Here is a 21825-nt window from a genome sequence, read left to right on the forward strand (position 1 = left end):
ATGTAAGGGTTAGGGTCATGACAAGGGCCACTGCCTGGTGTTCATGAATTAACCTCATGGATGGAGGATCAATGCCATTAAGACCAGAGGCACAAGAAGGACCTAGTGTGGCGCCTTCTTTGTGGTGTGTGATTTATCAAATAGGAGGAAAGCATGCTACAGACAACTGCCACCTGTTACAGAAGTACATGCAGAATTCGCAAAAATTGTTCTGTAATTTATTTAGATCGGTTGGACACGATGAGCACACTTGTAGAAGCTATGAGCTGATGATGGATAGAACTCCCACCTACAGAGTTTAGGCTGAATCACAGCCCATTGACCAAAACGCAAGAGTGGCACGAACAAGAATTCAGGGGTGCGAACGAGGCCGAGGTGGAGGAGGACCTGGAAGAGGTCACGAACAACTAATATGCTACAATTGTGGAGGGTGAGGACATTATGCCCGTGATTGTACGAATCCAACGCGTCCATCATGTGTGTATTGTACCTTGTTTGATCATGAGATGGAGGATTATCCTACGCTGATAGCTAGGATGCGCGACAAGGGAGCGCTACCACCTCCCCCCACTTAGAACCTGCAGATGATGAGGTTTGAGCCACGCGAGGAAGACCCAAATGTGAACATTATGCTCCAAAGTGGAATTACGATGGGAGATGATAAAGGAAAACAACCTGAAGATAGTACTTGGGTTCGTAAGGCTTCGATGAAAGAATCAGAGTTTGATTTGGAGCATGCTAAGGAAACCTTCATGGAAGCTAAGAAGAGCTTCGCTGATGCCTCCACTTCAGGAAGCAAAGATAGATTAGAGCTGGAAATGGACCCACCTATGCATACGATGTTCCTAGAAGCATGCATGAAGCTATTGCATGATAGTAAGGCTATAAAAGGATTGTAGGAACTCATTAACAGATGCGCTGGGACTGCGCCAGGAGAACCGAGCGTAGTCTGGAAGATTGGAAAGCATGCGATGAGGATGGGAAGAGAAATGAGGTTGACTGCACAGATTGGAGAATATGAGATGGACCAAGTAATTCTAGACTTAGGATCGAATGCGAATGTTCTCCCAAAGCAGATATGGGAGCACATGGGAAGGACTACACTGTAATGCTCTCCTATCCAGCCACAAATGGAGAACCAGCAAAAGATAATACCTATGGGGAGATTGCAGGGAATCACCGTTGATATTGAAGGAGTGCACTAGAAGACTTTGAAGTGATAGAGATTATTGATGACATCAATCCCTACCCCATGCTCTTAGGAATTGACTGGGCCACTGACATGAACAGGGTGATTAATCTAAAGAAGCGCAAGATGATTTTTGAGAAGAAGTCTCTGCATGAAGTTATAACCTTGGATCCTACAGAAGGATCTCGCTACACCGAGCCAGTGCGCGAGTATGAAAGTGATGATGATTTTGACTGAATCTACAAGATAACCATGCGAGAGCAAGAAAAGGTAAATCCCACCGAGGATGGACTAATCTCATGGGAGTGCTAAAGATCTTGTACTTCGGATTTAGATGAAGAGATAGAGTGATGGCAGAACCAGTTACATGAGGTAACCATGCTGAACTATAATATGATGACAAGATCACTACACTGCGTATCAATAGAAGTGAGGGATCTTCCTACCTATGATGGGTTAAGTGAGGTAGATACTTTCCTAGACAAGTTTGAAAGGGAGGTGCTGGAAAAGAAACATTTCCAGGTTTTGGAGTGGGTACTGTATGCTACGCCTGCGAGGTGGTGGGGTACGCACCAAGGAAGCTTCAAGGACTGGTGCGAATGTAGGAGGATGATGTGCATGCATTTTGGGAAGCCTAAGATGTGACTAACACATAAATACAATGGACGGGATGGTCCGCACGTGCATCTGTCTAGATAGCTACAGGCATATGGTAAACAACCTGCGCGGATGCACATGAACTTTGCATTGGGGACTACAGTCAATAAGCTTGTGTTGGGTGGGCAATTGCACAAACGTTCCCTCAAGTTGGAGCAAAAAAGTGTGGAAAGAATGAGTTTGCAGAAGGTTACCCACGCAGAAGCATTTAATGAAGTGTGTGAAGCACCGAATAGGGTATATAATGCACAGCGAAGTGAGTGGGACCTACACGTACCAACAGTTTTGTGGGCTTATAGGACAATGTGCAAGAAAATAATGGGACAGACACCTTCTAGGCTGGCCTATGGAGCAAACGTTGTAATATCGAGGGAGTATATTATGTCTAGTCTGCGCACAGGAACGCTCGTGGATATGACGGTTCGTGGAGCCTTGGAAGAAGGGATCGCATAGCTGAACGAAGAAGAACTCTTGGGACCTAATGAAGAGATCCAATAGGGTAATCTTAGGCTCCAAGAAATCATGAATGAAAGAGCTAGGTTAAGGGAGAAAAGCGCTCTAGTGGAAGCGGAAGTCAAGAAGCTTGAGGAAGGAACAAAGAAGGATTTTCTCCATAAGAAAATGGTGGTGATAAAACAATATGCGCATGATTACGTTGAAAAACTTGGGGACTACTGTTGAGAGTTGATCAGCTTGATGGCTTGATTGGACCATATATTACTAAAGGGATCACCGATGGTGGCACGATGCAGATGGTGAAGTGCGCAATGCAGACAGTAAAATTAAAAGGTGGATTTTCCTAGGAAAAGTGATTCATGGTCGGTTGAAGCCATATACAGGTGGCCCGACCACCTAACTAGCTCTGGGAAGCATAGTCTTAGTGCTCCAGGAAGTTGAAAGGTGGTGCAAGACTATAAACTACCCTTCCTGAGAGCTACACGATGATAGGAATGCACACAAGAGCGAAGTGTCACAAGTTCTATGACAGTGCAAGGGTGGTTGCACTACCGAGTGGGTTGGCTAGAAAGTGACTGTTATAGTCACTATTCATGATGGGATGCTTGGTTTGCGACCAAATGGAGTGGGTGGCAGGCATTTAAGGCAGGCTTTATGGGCTAGATTTGGGAAAATCTGTCGCTAAGGGAGCATTAATGAACCAGATTTGGGGGGAACAGTCGAATTTGAATTCAAAAGGCGCTATAAATTACAAAGGGCTACCTAGAAAACAACACTTGGTTATTTGAGAATTGAGTTTTCATGCACCCAGAACATTCTGAACCGAGACCTGTTTAACCTATTGAGATTGTTGTTTGAGAACCTAGTTGAGCAGTTGAGAGATTTCAAGACAAACAAAATGGCAGAGTCTGAAGAAGCTAGGGAAACCAGAGAATAGAAGATGCCCCTGAGAGCGTCGAGATAGTTATAGAAATCCCTAAATCACTGCGCATGCTGAGACATAAGAAATATAAGCAGCCCATGATTCTAGTGCACATGTCCCCTCGAAACCCATTGAGAACTAAATTGACCATGGAAGAAAAAGGGAAATTGGTTAATTTGGAAACCGATAAGGAGGAGGAAGACCTTGAGGACATCCTGATAGAAGAGGATGAGGACGAAGACATGGAGGAAGAAACCAAGGGCATGGACCCTCTAACTAGGCTGCCCGTGTATGTTCCTCCGTGGAAGGGGAAGGCAAAGGTGCCCAAGGATATCGATGACAGTAAAATCTCTCTACAAACTCCACTGCTACCCAATGATATCATTTTCTAAGGAGCGCCCATAGGACAGGTGGCGAGTTTGAAGTTCGAAGATTGGGATCTCGCCGACCACGAGAAATTCTCTCACTTGTCGACCACACAGCTCATGAAGCCAAAGAAAAACACCGTGGCGGGAGACATAGAGTTGGAGTCGTACAAGTGGTTGCATGGAGTTGAAAAGGCAGGGTTGTTGAACCTACTCTGGGTGCCACATTGCCATCGCGCCCCAGTGACTATCTTTGTCATCAAGCGGTTTCTCTACCTTGTGCATGATGGGTGTTTGTGGCTAGAGGAGCCCAACCCCATCACTTACCACCTGATTCATAGAATTACCTGACTCCCTTGCAAGGGAGCAGACCTAGCAGACATTTCAGAGGTTAAAAGTAGTGATTTGGCAATCATAGAGGCCATGAGAAAGAAATATAATATGGAGAAGAAAAAGAGGGTCTACGCAATCTCCAGTATCAACAAAAAGGCAGTCAGAGTTGTGACTCAGATACTGGCGGGTAAGGTCATGCGGAAGTGTCGCACAGATGAGGTGCCTATGCCAATGGTTGCACTTGCCGAGTAGTGTGTAGAGGGGGTCCAGTTTAACTGGTCTAAATTCTTGTGTAAGGAGTTCCTAGAGAATTGTCGCAAGGCACAGGAATAGGGGAAAACCTTCCACTATGCATGGCTTCTACTGTCCATAATGCTGGTGGCTAGGGAATTGCCTAAGGATAGCCAGTTCTCCACAATTTTGAGGGATCTCTTAGAGGCTGTGAAGTACGCTTCGCTGTGGGCCACTAAAGATGTGCACAGGATCCGAGACAGTAAAATATTCTGGGTGTTCATGGAGATGAACATCAGAATGGGGATTAACCACAAGTCGATGTTATCACCCACTGTCTATAACAGCCTACAAATCTTCACGGAGTTTAAAGTGTACTTACGCCATGTCTACATCAGGGGGCGCAAGGACCCCGTGAAGAAATGGAATTAGCTCCCATACCTAGCCACGTACGATGTCATATTCGCTGTTATGAACCCAGCTCACAAAAGGATAGAAAAGAGAGATCCACGCCTTAGAATTCAGCCTCTTTGAGGGGGAAACCTCCTTTACATTACATAAATGAGAAATTCTTGGATGATTCAAATGACAAAACCTCATTTATATATATAGGAGTCTAAGGAGTCACAATATAACCCAGCTAACCTAACAATAATAATATAAAGCCACAAAAATAACAATAAGGGGATTCTATGGGGCACAGTAATAACAATATGGAGACAATAGGGGCAGAACAATATTAATAAGGGATACAACTACAATAGTAATGGGGTAATCACTAGTATTATAGGGACCCAACATGCCCCTCTCCTTCAAAAAAGTGTTGTCCTCCATGCTTCAGTAGTTCTGGATGCTTCTGTATAAAATTCTCATCCTCCCATGTGGAATCTTCAGCGGATAATTTCTTCCACTTGACAAGATACTCCGAAATTGATCAATTTCGTAACTGTCGAGTTCTTGCTTCTATGACTGCTTCTGGTTCCATTATAATTTTTCCTTCCTCATCAAGTTCTGCAAATATTGTTTGAACTGGGAGCTTATCGCCTATAACCTTCTTTAAACATGAAACATGGAAAACTGGGTGCAATCGAGAAGCTACAGGAAGCTCCAATTTGTATGCCATAGTACCAATCTTTTGCAACACCTTGTACGGACCATAATACTTTGGTGATAATTTATTATCCTTCATAGCTTTCTTGAGGGAAATTTGCTTATATGGTTGTAGCCGTAGGAATACCCAATCACCTACATCAAAACTTCTTTTGCTGCGATGTTGATCTGCCTGTTGTTTCATTCTATTCTGTGCCAACACGAGGTTATCCTTTAAGAGTTGGAGGACATGTTGTTGATGTTCGATGTGATGTTCCACTGATTGAACCTTAGAATTTTCTCTTAAATATGATGTGATGGATGGTGGCTGATATCCATAAAGTGCCATAAATGGGGTCATTTTTGTTGCTGTATGGAAGGAAGTGTTATACCACCATTCAGCCAGAGGCAACCATTTGACCCATTGTGTTTGTTTATAAGATACAAAGCAACGAAGATATCCTTCCAAACATTTGTTTACTATCTCAGTTTGCCCATCAGATTGAGGATGATAAGATGAGCTATGAGCTAACTGAGTACCAAGACAAGAAAATAATTTTGTCCAAAAATTTCCAGTGAAAATGGGATCTCTGTTACTTACAATAATCTTTGGGTTTCCATGTAGCTTTTTAATTGTTTCCATAAATGCAGTAGAAACTGTACTGGCTTTAAATGGATGTGATAATGCACAAAAGTGTGCATACTTGGTAACTCTGTCAACTACCACCATGATGATACTCTTTCCCTCCAACTTGGGTAAACCTGTGATAAAATCCATTGAAACCTCCTCCCAACGTTGGCTTGGAATGGATAAAGGTTGTAATAGACCTAGTGTCTTAATTGTTTCAACTTTATTTTGTTGGCAAACCGAACATTCCACCACAAACTTTTGAATATCTGATTTAAGGCCCTCCCAAAAAAATTCCTTCTTAACCCTGTGGTAAGTTTTTAAAAATCCTGAGTGCCCTCCTAAGGGAGAAGTGTGCAATTCCATAAGAATCTTTTGTTTTAGCTGGGAATTCTTATAGAGGTATAAGCGATCTTTGTACCATAACAAATCATTTTTCCAGCTAAATGTATCAGACGTATTGGAGTCTTGTTGTAACTTTCGAATAAGTGCCCACACTTCTTCATCATTCTTCCATTCCTCCCTTGCTTCGTTTATCCAATCTGGTTGGATAATAGAAATGGCACACAACAATTCTTCCACATCCTCATCCTTTCTTGAGAGTGCATCTGCCACCACATTTTGCTTCCCTTTTTTGTAGATGATTTCAAAGTCATAACCCAACATCTTTGTGACCCACTTTTGTTGCTCTTCAGAGGATAATGTTTGTTCTAAAAAGTATTTAAGGTTATCATGATCCATTTTTACCTTGAAGTGTCTTCCCATTAGGTAGGGTCACCATTTCTTAAGTGCATGGTGTTACATGGAAAAGTGTCTATATAGAACTGCGCTATCCCACTAAGGTGTGACAGCTGCCTTAGAAACAAACAGAGAAAAGCTACTTTCATTTTTCCTTTATGAATTATAGATAGAGAGGAACAGAAAGACCAACCTCTGTCTTGCGCTAATCTCCTGATTTGATTCCTCTCTTCTTTGATAGTCTTTAGCTAACTGCTCCCTTGCACGCCCAGCTTCACAAAGTACCTGTAAGATCACAGTGGCATAGCACTATACAAAGACATAGATCTATAATCATAAACAATCTAGGATCAGATGTAAATTGACCATACAAATGTAGAAAACATCAATGACACAAGAGCATGGAGGAAAACCTGAATAGCTTTTATTGATAAACAAGAAAGAGCCAAGAGGAGTTACAACTAGTTGTTCTGACCCAGCATCAACCTCCCAGCAAGGAAGCCCCTCTTCACCTCAAACAAAGCTTAGATCACCCAACAATCTGATGTTTGTCTCAAGAAACCAACAACAATTCCTTACAATATGCAAAATTCCAGCCTCTGGATCTCTGGGATGAGGGATCCATATATAGATATCTGTAATGGAGATGAGTTAGCTTATGATTTGATTAGTGTCTTCCCTCTGATAGTTCTTGCTTCCACTTGGAGATTGATGATCTCTTACTCATCCTTGGTCGAATTCAGAGAGGCAAGTGTCACAAGAGAAGATTCTGGAAGCTTCCATTGCCTCTCCACCTCGCGGAATGACACTGCCATTTGTCATTTCTCGCCCATCGCACCCCATAGAAGGGCTTTTTGAAATCCAATGCACCCACATAGTGTATTTACGTGAGATGCAACGCACTTGGCCAGTGGAGCAGCTGAAATGATCCTGTTTTGACCAATTCTGAGCAAGTTTTCATGGAGAACTTCTGGGAGAAGCTATAATCTGTTGACCTTGTTCCTTTAGGGGTTAGAAAAACACTTTTAGGGACTTAGGAGCCCTTGGTTTATGGAAATTTCATGCTTGGGGTTGTAGTGCCCAAAAATGTCTATAACACATGGAGTATTCCCAACATTTACTTCTCATAAATAGCTTTGTGTAAAAACTTTCCCTTAATTGGACGACTTTCGAAAGCAATGGGTCTTTCAACTTGCATTAAAATAGCACCAATTCCATTTCTTGAAGCATCACATTCAACAATAAAGGTTTTTGTGAAGTCTGGTGTAGCTAAGACTGGTGCTTGGCACATTGCCCCTTTGGGATGCTCGAAGGCCTTTGTTGCTTCTAGAGTCCATGAAAATGCATCTTTATTCAATAATGTTGTTAGAGGTGCTGCTATTCTCCCATAATTCTTAACAAACTTGCGATTATACCCTATCAACCTGAGAAATCCTCACAGATGCTTTATGGATGTGGGGATTCTCCATTCCTTAATGGCTTTAATTTTTCTAGGGTCTACCTTAACTCCTTCATGAGATACAATGTGACCCAGATATTCCACCTCTTGTACTCCAAAGAAACATTTGGATCTTTTTGCACATAATTGTTTCTCCTCCAATAGTTGTAGCACCTTGTCAACATGTTCAACATGATCCTTCCAAGACTTGCTGTAGATTAGTATATCATCAAAAAATACTAACACACATTTTCTAAGGAATGGTTTGAAAATGGAATTCATAAAACCTTGAAATGTTGAAGGTGCATTGGTAAGGCCAAAAGGCATGACCAAAAATTCATAATGACCCTCATGAGTTCTAAATGCTATTTTTGGAATGTCTTTAGTCTTCATTCTAATTTGATGATATCCTGAACGAAGATCCAACTTGGTGAAGTAAATTGATCCTTGCAATTCATCCAGTAATTCATCAATGACAGGAATGGGAAACTTATCTTTAATAGTGAGCTTGTTGAGCTCCCTATAATCCGGACACATGCGCCATGATCCATCCTTCTTGTGCACCAATACTACTGGAGCAGAGAAAGAACTTTGACTCGGTTGAATTATACCAGCCTCTAGCATTTCTCCAACCATACGTTCAATTTCACTCTTTTGGGCATAGGGATATGTGTACAGCCTGATGTTTGGAGGAAAACTTCCTGGAATCGGATGAATAGCATGATCATGATCACGAATAGGTGGGAGACCTTTGGGAGTCTCAAATACCTTGGAATGATTGTCCAAGACTTTTTGGAGATCTGGAGAAATAGATGATTCCAATGTGGAAACATCTAGCGAACATAATTATGAAATTACACCAATTTGTTCCTTTTTTAGAAGCTTTGTCATACCGTTAGAGCTGATTATCTTTCGCAGTTTCCCTGCAACCCCTTAATTCAAATTCCTTTCCTTCCACAGAAAATTTCATGAAAAGTTCTTGAAAATTAAAAGCTATTGTACCCAAGGATTGTAGCCATTGGACTCCTAGTACAACATCAACACCTCCGATTGGAATGGAAAGCATTGGGCTAGTCAATACATATTCTCCCATGGATAGCTTGATATTATGGCACTTTCCAGAGAAATTTATTGTTCCTCCATTTTCAACCATGAGTTGACACTCTAGCACTGGATATAAGAAGCAATTCAATTCTTTTGCTACCTTACAATGAATAAAATTGTGGGTACTTCCTGAATCAATCAACACTATTACCTTTTTCTTCTTGGTTTGTCCTTCTATCTTGATGGTTTGAGGAGTGGTAATTCCTTCCAATGCATTACAAGATATGGTCAGACTCATTTCTTCTTTATCTAGGCTTTTTTCCTGGAGTATATCCTCTTCTTTTAACCTTTCTTACTCCTTTTCTTCTTCCTCTTCACAATCTATGTAGAATAATTTCTTCTCAGCACACTTATGACCTTTAGTGTATTTGCTATCACAACTGTAACAAAGCCCTTTTGCTCTTTTTTCTTCCAATTGTTGTGGTGTCAACCTTATAGGTTGTGGAAGACTAGGGGCAACAACACTTCGATCTTTATAGTTGTGAGTGGTATGCTTCCTGGTTGCCATAATTTTGCTTTCCATTTTTCTCGCTAACCTGAATGCATTCTCTAATGAATCAGGTTCCCAAAGGTGAACATCATATTAGATATTATCCTTTAAAGTCCCTATGAACACATCAATCCTATGCTCCTCTAGAATATTTTTTACCCTTATGTTCAATTTTTGGAACTCCTCAATGTGCTCCATTATTGAACCCTTTTGTTTGAGACTTATCAATTGGCTAAAAAAAGTGTTGCTTTTTGTATCCTCATAATGTGCTGTCAATTCTTCCGTAAAAATTTCCCAAGTGATAATTTGTTTACGAGAGCAAAGCCATTGATACCATACAAACTGATTTGGTTCCAAATATAAAGTTGCAATACGTACTTTTTGTGTGTTTTGCACATTATTGAGATCAAAAAATTGCTCCATCTGTAATATCCATGTTGCGGGATCCTTGCCATCAAACTTCCTCATATTGATTTTTGGAATATGGTGGGTCTTCAATCCAACATTAGAGTCTATGGAATCATGATTAACATTTCTTTTGTTCTCATCATGAGTTTCCTTTACTACCCTTTCACCATTAGTGACCATTTCTATTATCTTCAATTCTTCCATCTTATCATGCATGCCATCAATTTTAGCATCCATGCCATTCATATTAGCTTACATGCCATCCATCTTAGCTTCTACACCTTTCTTTAAACAATCCATCTTAGCTTCTACATGTTTCTTTAAACCATCCATCTTAGCTTCTACATCTTTCCTTAAACCATCCATCTTAGATTCTGTTGCTTTTTGTGCAAGTGACACTTGTTGCACTTGGTCTCGTAATTTTGATATATCATGTTGCATTTCTTCCTCTTATTCATAATTCATGCTAGAGGATTTAGGTTGAATACTAGAAGTTTTCATTTTCTTTCCTCAGGGCATCAATTACAGATTCAAACTAATTTTTCAAACCAAGCTTATGCAAAAATTTAAGAAAAACTACACACATTTTTTCACTTTGTAGAAGCTTGATATCAAATCATCCAGTTCTGAAATTGTGAACTTTAGTAGCCCTCTATGTCCTATTTCCAATGCCACCATTCTGATCCAAGTTGGATTCTCCAAGGAAGAGTTATGCACAATCTCCCAAGATGACTTGATTATAGACTAGTTCAGTAGAGCGAACTTGTACAACGTGCCACGAGTCACTGTTTCAATATTTGAATCTGAAAAAGATATGCAAGAAACTAAAATCCATCCTCTTTCTATACCTTCTTATGAAATTTCAATCTGATGCTCAGAGAGAAAGTTATGACAATTTTCCCCAGGTCACCTGTTTGGAATGTAATTCAGGAGTCTGCAAAAAGATCAACTTCCTCAGATCATATCTCCGTAAATATAGTGCGAAAATCTCTGAAATTTGGACCCAGGATTCAGTGTGATTTCTTCTCAAATGGGTTTTTATTTTAGCTTCTGTAACTTCATAGAAAAAACGTTATAGTGAAAATTCCACGATGACCTGTTTGGAGCAGCGAAACCCTAAAATCCAAAGCTTTGATACCAAATGTTATGAAACCAAGTCACAAAAAGATAGAAAAGAGAGATCCATGCCTTAGAATTCAGCCTCTTCGAGGGGGAAACCTCCTTTACATTACATAAATGAGAAATTCTTGGATGATTCAAATGACAAAACCTCCTTTCTATATATAGGAGTATAAGGAGTCACAATATAACCCAGCCGACCTAACAATAATAATATAAAGCCACAAAAATAACAATAGAGGGATTCTATGGGGCACAATAATAACAATATGGGGACAATAGGAGCACAAAACTATTAATAAAGGATACAACTACGATAGTAATGGGGTAATCACTAGTATTATAGGGACCCAACATTCACCGTGCTGCAGTCATGGCCACCATAGTGGCGCGCTCTAGCCATATCCACAACGGAAACGGAAAAGTCTACTGCACAATGGAAGAAGAAGGAGACAAAACTACGGATGGCACAGTTGGTAGAGAAGAGAAGGAAAGAGGCAGTAGCAGAAGCACAGAAGGCAACAGAGAAGGAGCGTGATGGCTGGAAGTCGCCTTCACCTGAGCAGGAACGAGAAATGGAGACAGAGACAGAGGAGGCTAGCACGAACCTACAAATAGTGATGACACAGTTAAAGTGTCAGCGCCCAAGAGAGCAGGTGGGGCCGCGAAAGAAGTTGAAAGCGTCTAAGACTTCTTTCGACCCAATCGCCCTCGCTAAGGGAGATCTGCATGATATAGGGAAGACAGTGTGCGACGTCACCCCGGAGGCCCTCCAGTAGTTGGCATAGGAGAATCCGATTATGTTGGGGGCCCTCTGGGCACAAATTCAGGAGTTACAGGGGTGCACTCCTTAGGCTGGTACTCTCTCGACCAACCTCACAGTAGGAATGACAGCGGCTGAGGAAATGTTGCGTGTCTGCAAGACCAACACAATAGTGCTACTAGAGGGGGCACTGGTTACGGAGAATGAGACTAACAGTCCTACAGTTAGTGCATTGAAAGGAATAAGAATCAACATGGCTGCACTCCATCAGGAAACGCTCTATGTCCTGCAGGACGGAGTGACTGTAGAACTGTGGGCTAGGGAGGGCCGCGTGCTACAGGTGCTAAGTGAACAAAGAATCAACATGGAACAACTGAGCCAGCAGTGTGATGAAGTAGTGGCACAAAAATGGTAGATGATGCAGGTGGTTGAGGAGGCCTACTACATGGTCCCCAAGTTGGCCATCCCAGCATAGACACCAGTAGAGGCGCACATCCATAGGTTAGCAGTAGGGGTGCGTGAGGTGCAAAAAGAGATGGTCAAGGTTTAGCTGGAGCTAAACCTTCAGATAGTAGAGCTACAGTTGAAGGCACAACCTTCAACTCCTTTAGAGGTAAGGGAACAGTGCGCCAACACCATCATGACGTAAATAAAAGAGATCAGCAGTGCAGTGAAGGACTCCACTAAAATGTTGGAAGAGTTGTTCGAGGTCCTCACCACTCTATAGGAGGACCTGAACATACAACGCTTAGAAACAGAGGCGCATGAACTATAGCAATAGTATGACTACGTCAAAGGGACCGCATAGACGGTGGCCCTTACATAGAGGCTCATGTGAATGCAATAGACAAAAGTGCTTAAGGAGCAAGTAGATGTAGTGTGACACAACGAAGCAGTTCTAAAGGTGCGCGTCCAACCATGGATCGACGAGGCCTTCATCATCATAGCAACAATTAAAGGAAAGCTCATGCATATGCACAGACTGCAGGAGTAGATACAAGGAAGCAGTTCAGAAACAGTAGTCTCTAAACAACGCATACAAGAGATACAGCAGGCAGTCGCTTAGTGCATTGCCGACCTTGCAAAAGTTCGAGTAGAGTTGGGAGGTCTCCGCGAAAAGATCTCCGCACTGACAAAGTGACTCCAGGGCGAGTCACGATGTTTGTGTTGGGGGCCTGTTGGGTGCGGGATCCCCCAAGGCAAGTTTTGAGGCTTAAAGCCTAAGTTTTGATTAAGTCCGATGAAAAGACTCCGCGATTTGTGGGCGTAGAGTGCGAAGTTGTAATTGAGTCATAGGGTTGTCTGCCCTTACTTTTATAATGTAACTTTGACTTGAGAGTTTAACCCATGGTCCATGGACCATGGGATTGTATAAATAGAGTGAGGCTCTAAGTGTAAAGGGAGATCTAAGAAGATGGAAGAAGATCGAATAATCTAGGAGAAGATGAAGCATGGATTCTAAGTTGAAGTGTAAAGTCAAGGCTTAGGTTGTAGAGTATGAGAAGGCTATGCAGTTGACTGTGCAGAGGCCTAGTAGTCCACAACTGAGTGTGTATACCCCTATAGCTGAGTGCGCTGGGCAGGTTGAGTCAGTAACCGATTGAAGTATTAATAAAGAGAAGTTTTACATCATTTTTGGTTATCTTTTTCCTGTTTTATGCACTAAAGTATATTGGGTATGAATTGAAAGTTTACTATTTATTTGCTGCACGAACTTATATGAATGTGTTGAATAAGTGAATATAAGCATCCATTTACGTGAAGTTAACTAACACTTATAAGAAGATAAGTAAGATCTACAGTGTAACTTGGGGAAACAGTGCAGATTGCTGCTTTAGCAGCACAAATGTACCCCAGCCCCTGGTTTGGGCTACGCGAAGGCGAGTATAATAGATTGCAAAGGCCTCGTGGGTCTGGAAAGGGTGCGAAGTGACCTACGCAAATGTATTCACAGTTTGACTAAATCGACCCCTCAGACAACTCAAGGGTGTGGAAACTTGGTTCCAGCATCCCCCATACTACTTCAGGTGAGACCTTAGTCCACGTTCCACGGGCTGTTGCTGAAAGGGCCAGTAGTACAAGGATTTGTTTTGCTAAATAACTCTAAACCTGGGTTAGGCCCCCTCAAGATAACACTAAGACTATTGAAAAGTATGTAATCATATCTAAGATGCCAAAATGAAGTCTCGTCTATGCTTGAGATATTTTATGAATATTACTATTATAAACTTTTATTTATCGTATTTAATGGAAAAAAAAAAATTCTTGGTGATTTAAACCCTTGCAATAAGTTTTCTACTTGGTGGTTTGTCTAAGATTATGAATGCAGAGTCTTTAAATCTCACATCATAACTATTTTGACTCAATTTTCCTATACTTATTAGGTTATGTCTAAGATTAGGCACAAAAGACATCAAAATTATAATTCTTCTCATCTTGTTTAACTAAGTCAAACTCAACACATTTACCTAAGGCTTTAACTTCATAATCATCTCCTAAATTAATTCCATATTTAATAGAACTATGAGTTGTAGAAAATAATTCTTTGTTACCCGTTACATGAGTATTGCAACCGTTATCTAGTAAACAAATATTCATATTGTGATATTTGTTAGCGATTTGAAATGAAATCAACATTATGTTAGTTTTTCCTTATTTAGTGTTGGAGACATTATCTATGCCATTGTTAATTTTTAACTATTTATTTCTACATTCACTTTCATAATGACAATATTGTTTGTAGAGGTAGAACGGGACTTTGGATTTTTCTATCCATTTCTTGCCCCCCACTTTTATTTTGATATTTTTTAGGTTGATTTTATTTTCCTTATAGTTCTCATTTTGTTCATTCTTCTACTTGAAAATTACCTATTTCTTTGTTTCTTCTACCTTTGGCTCAATAAGATACCTAAGTCTTGAAGGAATGTTTTAAGGATTCCTCTTCCATGTCAATTTTTGATTCATGGGACAAAAGAGAACCCACCATTTCTTCTATTGACAATTTAGATAGCTCTTTGGACTCTTCTACGGTAATGAAAACCATTTCAAATTTCTTAAGGAAGCTTATGACCATTTTTTCAACAATTTTCCAATCTTAAGTCTTTTCTATATGAATCATTAGTTGATTAATAACTCCCATTTCTCTCATCATGAATTGGTCAATGTTCTCTACCTCCATATTCAAGGTTTCAAACTCTCTCATTTAGGGTTTGAAGTTTCACTATTTTCATTTTGTCATGACAGTCATCTACTAAACTGTGGATCTAATACTTGACCTTGTTCTCCTTTTTCCTAAGTTTTGTAAGTTTATTTATTTTGGCATTAGAAATGGCCTTCATAGTTGTCATATTCTAAGATGTAATTTTCCATTGGTTTCAAACATTTCTTGAATTGCAATAAAGTTTTCATCTTATGAGACCAAATGTAATAGTTCTTGCACACAAAAATTGGTCTATGTGTTTACCCTCAATTACTTGTAAAAATATTTTTAAGAAAATGTTAACAATAAAAATTTTCCTTTTAATTTACTTCAACATCCACACAATCTATTTAAAATAATAAATCATTTACAAAGATAATTAACTACAAAATAAATTACATGCAAAGGGAAACATACTATACACAACAATTCCCATATTACACAATAACATCAATAAATAGCTATTCCAATGTTACAATCTTGATTTACGAACTCCATTAGTGCTTCATTGGACCAACTAATGTTACCACATTATAGAGCCACCATGGTTCAATCTCGAGAAACCCTACCACTGAAACTACAAACATTTAAAGTGTTGATAGCTAGAAATCATCATCTCTATACATCTAAGTCATGTGCTAGCCACCATGAAACCTTGATAATGTTTTCTTTCGTTCAAAAGTAAAAACATACATTTGATATTTCATAAGAAATTAGAAAGTACAATTCCTTTGTCGCACCACAATAGACTTGATAACTTAAAAAATTGATTTGAGAATAAAATCCCATATATATCTTAGACCTTAAATATATATTCAAACTTAATCCTATTTGATTAGGATCAAACATATTAAAGGAAAAAAAGAAGCCAACACATTCCCATTAGACACCTCTAGGATGGAAACTAGCCCAACATTTAATCACAGTGCTTCCCTGGATAACATATCTTCCATGGAATTATTTTTCTTATATGTATGAAGAACTTGCACATCATCATATTGTTCCTATAGCTATGAAATTTTCCTTTGCCATGATTCTACATGAAGGATCGTTAAGGAAACCCTTCTGTTGAAATAGTCCAAAAGGACTTGTGAATCCCCATACAATCTGAATACTTTTATCTACTTCTAAAGGGAAACCTCATGGCAGACCACATAAAATGGAGTTCAGCTATAAAATTTGTGCCTTCGGCCAATACCTTGTTTTCATTTCATCATCAAATTTCAGTGAAATAAAATGACTATATCCACACCACAAACATTTCATTGGCTCCATTATAGAATCCTCATCCTATACTAGTTGGCATGTCCACATCTCTAGTAAGCCTAATATTCTTTCCTTTTAGAAATTTCACTTGCTCAAGATAAGACAATATTGCATTATGTGTAATAGCTTCAGAGAAAACCATAGAGTCTTCAAGAAGAAATTGGTTTCACCCTAGCCAAATTCCCCATAATAAAAAGATCGAAAGGAATTTAAGGGAACATGAAATAAACCTTTGATTCCAAGTCTAGAGACACTCTTCACCTGAGCTTCCATTCCACCAAGGATCAAGGTTAAAACAAGAGAAATATTCCTTCCAAACATAAATTATAAAGGGAAAATGAATAAACAAATGAGAAATAGACTCCTCATTCATCCGATAAAGAACACAAAATCCATGACCTACCCATCCTTGCTTAATAAGAATATGATTTCCTATAGGTGCACATTCATATCAGATAACCCACATGATAGTGACTACTCAAAGCTAATAATTTTATTTTATTGGGTTTAATACGATATGATCTAATAAAAAGAGTTCACCACCTCCAACAATCACATCCTCAATTGCAATCTCTCACTACTTACCGACTGGTAGTGGGACTTGTTAGAGTGAAATCAGGAAGCCTGTTATGATACATGGTTTGTTGAATTCTTGTGTTCGCATTAATATTAGTCAGAAGCTATTGAACTTATCCAAATGTAGATTTTTGCAATATCCTATAATCGTATAGGACAATAGTGAGGTAAAACAATTGAGGGTCAATTATTTCACCTCACTGTTGTTTATCCGATTTAAAAAGATATAACCAAAAATTGAAATTGAGATATGTTTTATAAGCGTATTTTTCACTCATTGTAGTGGGAGAAACCCAAGTTAAACCTACCTAATTCGTAGAGGAGATTGACTGAAGGAAAAGGTTATGTAGTTTTGGATCTCATATATTAGTATTGAGAACTGATATTGTGCATTGTGCAGTTATGGAAGGTAGTGATTATGCTTTGCATAGTTCTAAGATGCAAGGTAGAAGCTTAAGGACTGGCCACCTTTACTTATAAAATCAAATTCTTACATAATCCTACAATTTTGACCATATCGTACTAACGAGAGAGCATGAGTAAGATGACATTCCTGTGGCTAAGATGCTTTGATGTCGATGCATGCTAGAGAGTGATGCCTCTTTGCTTTGTTTTTGTTGTATATTCATCTATGTATCTGCCTCTTTTGATGCTTATTTCTTTTGATGTGAAAGTGCTGGAGAGTGATGTTGGTGATCTTGATGCTGTTGCTGAGCTCTACAAGAGATTCTTCATCCTTTGAATCCTTATGCTGAAGATGGCTGCAAACTGTGAAGTTCCCTTTGTGGGATAGGCTGCTACAAGATTTCCTACATGATATGTACAGGATGTCCTGTAGCTACCTCTCCCCTAAAATTTCATATTTGTTTAACCCTGAAGCATGGGGAATCTTGACATGAGTATAGAAGGTTGGTAGGGAATGCTAGGTGAGGGTTGTGGTCTCTAGGTATTGTTCCTCTTTCCTTCTTCTCTCTCTCTCTTCTTTTTTTTTTCTTTTGTAAACTGTATTTTTTTTTTAGTTCATTTCCTTAATGGATGCAGGGGTGACATGGTGATGGAGGGCATGGCTATCATGTGGTGGAGTGAATGTTTTTTTTTAGACATAGGCTTGTCATCCCCTTTCTCTCAGAATACCTTTCTCGGGATTTTCAAGGCCACTATAATTCCTACAGGAAACTCATGTAAGTTTACAGGGAATCCTCTAGGATTAGAGGGAATACTGTAGAAAACATAGAGCTTGTGTAAGATGAGCTAGAGGGGTTCATAAATGGAAAAATAGATGAATAATGAAAGATATGAGATGGGTGGATTGAAACATGGTTCTTGTAGGTCTTTCTGTCCCTCTCATGTTGTGCTTATCCTCCTCTTGCTGACCTGCAAAATAAAATTTTCAAAATTTTCTTTTCTCTCTTTTTTCTTTATTTTTTCTTTTTGTAAAACAACTAGTCTACCTCCAAGGAGGTTTTCATCCTAGTTGCCTGCCCTGGGTGCCTCAAAAGAGGTTTTCACCTAGAGATCTTTTTATTTTCTTCTCTCTCTTTTTTTAAAACACCCTTGGGCCACCTCAAGAGGTTTTCAACCCAACAGTGGGACTCAAGTGCCTCATGGAGGTTTTCACTTGAGTCTCTTTATTTTTTCCTCTTTTTTCTTTTTTCTCTTTGTAGGGACTTGGTGGGGTGGAAGCTGAGACTTTCTCCACCACCATCACTGTCTTGCTGATGCTATTGATGAATTCTTGCTTTGACAAGGGCTTCTTGTAGATCTTTAATCTATACCCATTGACAAGTAAAGGGATAGCCTCTGCATCAATGGTTCTTATCTGTACAACACCATTATCATGACATTTTTCTATGACATAAGGCCCTAACCATCTAGTCCTTAACTTACCTTTAAAATCCTTGTACCAGGAATCATACAACAAAGCCCAATCACCTTCTTGAAACTGTTTGTCCTTTATATTCTTGTCATGCCAAATTTTCCTTTGAACTTGAGTCACCTCTGTGTGCAGGAGGGTCTACATCCTAAATTCATCTAACCCATTCAGCTGGAGAAATCTTTCTTGTTGTGCCCTGGTGAGATCTAGATCCATTTGTGCTGCCATTCTTAAGGTATTGTATTCAAATTCAATGGACAGTAGGGCTTTCTTCCCATATACTATCTCACAAGCGCTGAACCCAGTGGTGGTATTCCAGGTGTTATTGTAGGCCCAATTGGCCTCAACTAATCTATTTGCCCAATATTTTCTATTGCTGCTAATCACTTTAGTCAGAATGCCTTCCAACACTCTATTGGTTACCTCCACTTACCCATTAGCCTGTGGGTGGTAAGGAGTGGATGTTTTGTGCTTGATCTTGTGTTGGCTTAACAAATTCTCAATCATGTGAGATGTAAATTGACTACCTTGATCAGTGACCAATTCTCTAGGGTACCCAAACTTATAAAACACATTTTCCCTTAAGAATTCAGCCACTTTTTCTTTTGTTGTTTCTTTGATGGCCTTGGATTCATCCCACTTGGTTAAATAGTCAGTGCACATAATGATGTACTTCTTCTGTCTAGATGGAGGGTCAATGGGCCCAATGAAATCCATGCCCCACTTGTCAAATGGCTCGAAAGTCACTTGAGGTTGCAGAGGAATTTCATCCCTTGAGGTAGTTTTCCCCGTCCTTTGGCACCAATCACACTAACTGGTATACCTCCTCACATCTTGGGGAAGAGTGGGCCAGTAATCACCAGTTTGTAGTACCTTGAATGTTGTTATTTTGGCTGCAAAGTGACCTCCATAAGGCCCATCATGATAGGTTAGAAGGATGTCAAATACTTCTTCCTCCCTGACACATCTTCTCAAAATTTGATCTGGGCCTAGTTTGAAGAGATTGCTCCCAATCCAAGTGAACGGGGCGCTCTTCCTTATGATCTTTCTCTTTTCCTTGGAGGACAAATTTGGTGGAAACCGTGCAGACAACAAATAATTTGCTATGTTAGAAAACCATGGAGAGAGAACTGAAATGGTGAATAAGTTTTCATCCGGTAACTAATCATCAACCATTCATTCCTCCTCTGCAGGAAAAGTCAATCTAGATAAAAAAATCTGCAACAACATTATGCTTGTCAAGCTTATCAATAATAGTTAAATGAAACTGTTGCAATAAAAGTAACCATCTAATAATCTGGGCATTTACATCAGGTTTATTCATCAAGTATTTAATTGCAGCATGGTTAGTATGTACAAATGTTTGGTAACTAGTAATGTAATGCCTAAATTTATTCAATGAATGCACAACAACTAGGAGCTCTTTTTCAATCATAGTGTAGTTCGGCTCGGCCTTTGACAAATTCTTACTAATGAAGTAAATGGCATAAGGTAACTTGTCATCTATCTGGCCTAGAGCTACTCCTATGGCTTTGTGAGAGGCATCGGTATGTATATGGAAAGGAAGAGCCCAATTTGGGCCTCAGAGAATAGGTGTAGTAGTCAACTTGTCCTTTAGGGTATCCGAAGCTTCTTGACAGCTTTCCGACCATAAAAATTTGGAGTCTTTGGCCAATAACCCAAATAAAGGAGAAGCTAACTTACTTAAATATTTTAGGAATATCCTATAGTATCCAGCTAAACCCAATAATATTCTGACATCCCTCTGTTTTTGCAGAGCTAGGACCCTTTGGATGATGCCTATCTTATTTGGTTCTACCTGCAGTACTTCCTGGGATATTGAGTGACCTAGAACAGTCCGTGTAGTCATCAAGAACTCACATATTTCTGGATTGAGATAAGTTAAGTTCAATGCATTTGTTCAGCACCTTACCCAGGTTAGAGAGAGCCTCCTGGACATGATACCCATAGGGTGTAAAGTCATCCATATAAATTTTTACTGCATCATGGACTAGCTCGACAAAGATACTCAGCCATGCCCACTGGAAAGTGGCAGGGGCATTCCATAGACCAAAAGGAAGGACCCTATAAGTGAAAGTACCCCAAGGATAGGTGAAGGTGGTTTTATCCTGGTCCTCTGGGCTAATCTAAATTTGATTTTATCCATTGAATCCATCTAAGAAAGAGAAAAACTTTTTCCCTGCCAGGCCATCTAACACTTGGTCAATGAAAGGTAGAGGGAAATGGTCCTTCTTTGTTGCTTTGTTTAACTCTCTGTAATCAACACAAATCCTCCACTTCCCATTTTTCTTTGGAACCATCACCAATGGAGACACCCACTCACTACCCGAGATAGCGTAAATGAATCCTACATCCAGCAACTTTTGCAGCTCTTCTTTGACTATATCCTTGAGAGCTGGATTCATTTTCCTTTGGGGTTGTCGGACTGGTTTGAAACCTTCTTTGATATAGATGTGGTGAGTACACATCGAGGGGTGCACTCCCCTCATTTCTTTATAACTCCAAGCAAAGGCATCCAAATTCTTCCTTAGTAGGTTACATAATTCTTCCTCTTGGTGTACAGAAAGAGAGGGGTTGATTTTCAGAGTTCTTTTAGGGTTGAATTCTATGGTCTTGACATGAGTAGGATTTGAATCAGCTAAGCATAAATCAATCCAATTGTTGTTCTTGTTTTCCTTCACTACTTCTTCTAAATACAAGTTGTTGGGAGTTGGATTTTGGAGGATGTTCAATAAAATCATCTTCATCAGGTTTCCCTCCTCCCATGGCAGTTTCTAGGGTATAGAGTTGGGCCAAGTAGACATCATCTTCTTCCTCCTCTTCTAGCCATAAAGGTAAATCATGTTCTAAATATGGCTGAGTAGGAGGGTATAAGATCAACTTCTTGGATAGATGCCCATTTTTTATAGTCATGTTTCCAACCCTGCAGCTGATGTAGGCATTGGCAATGGCTAACCAAG

Source organism: Pinus tabuliformis, chromosome 9 (assembly GCF_031772625.1).
Source record: "Pinus tabuliformis cultivar Carrire ecotype Pingquan chromosome 9, CPIR1, whole genome shotgun sequence".
Classification (NCBI taxonomy): domain Eukaryota; kingdom Viridiplantae; phylum Streptophyta; class Pinopsida; order Pinales; family Pinaceae; genus Pinus; species Pinus tabuliformis.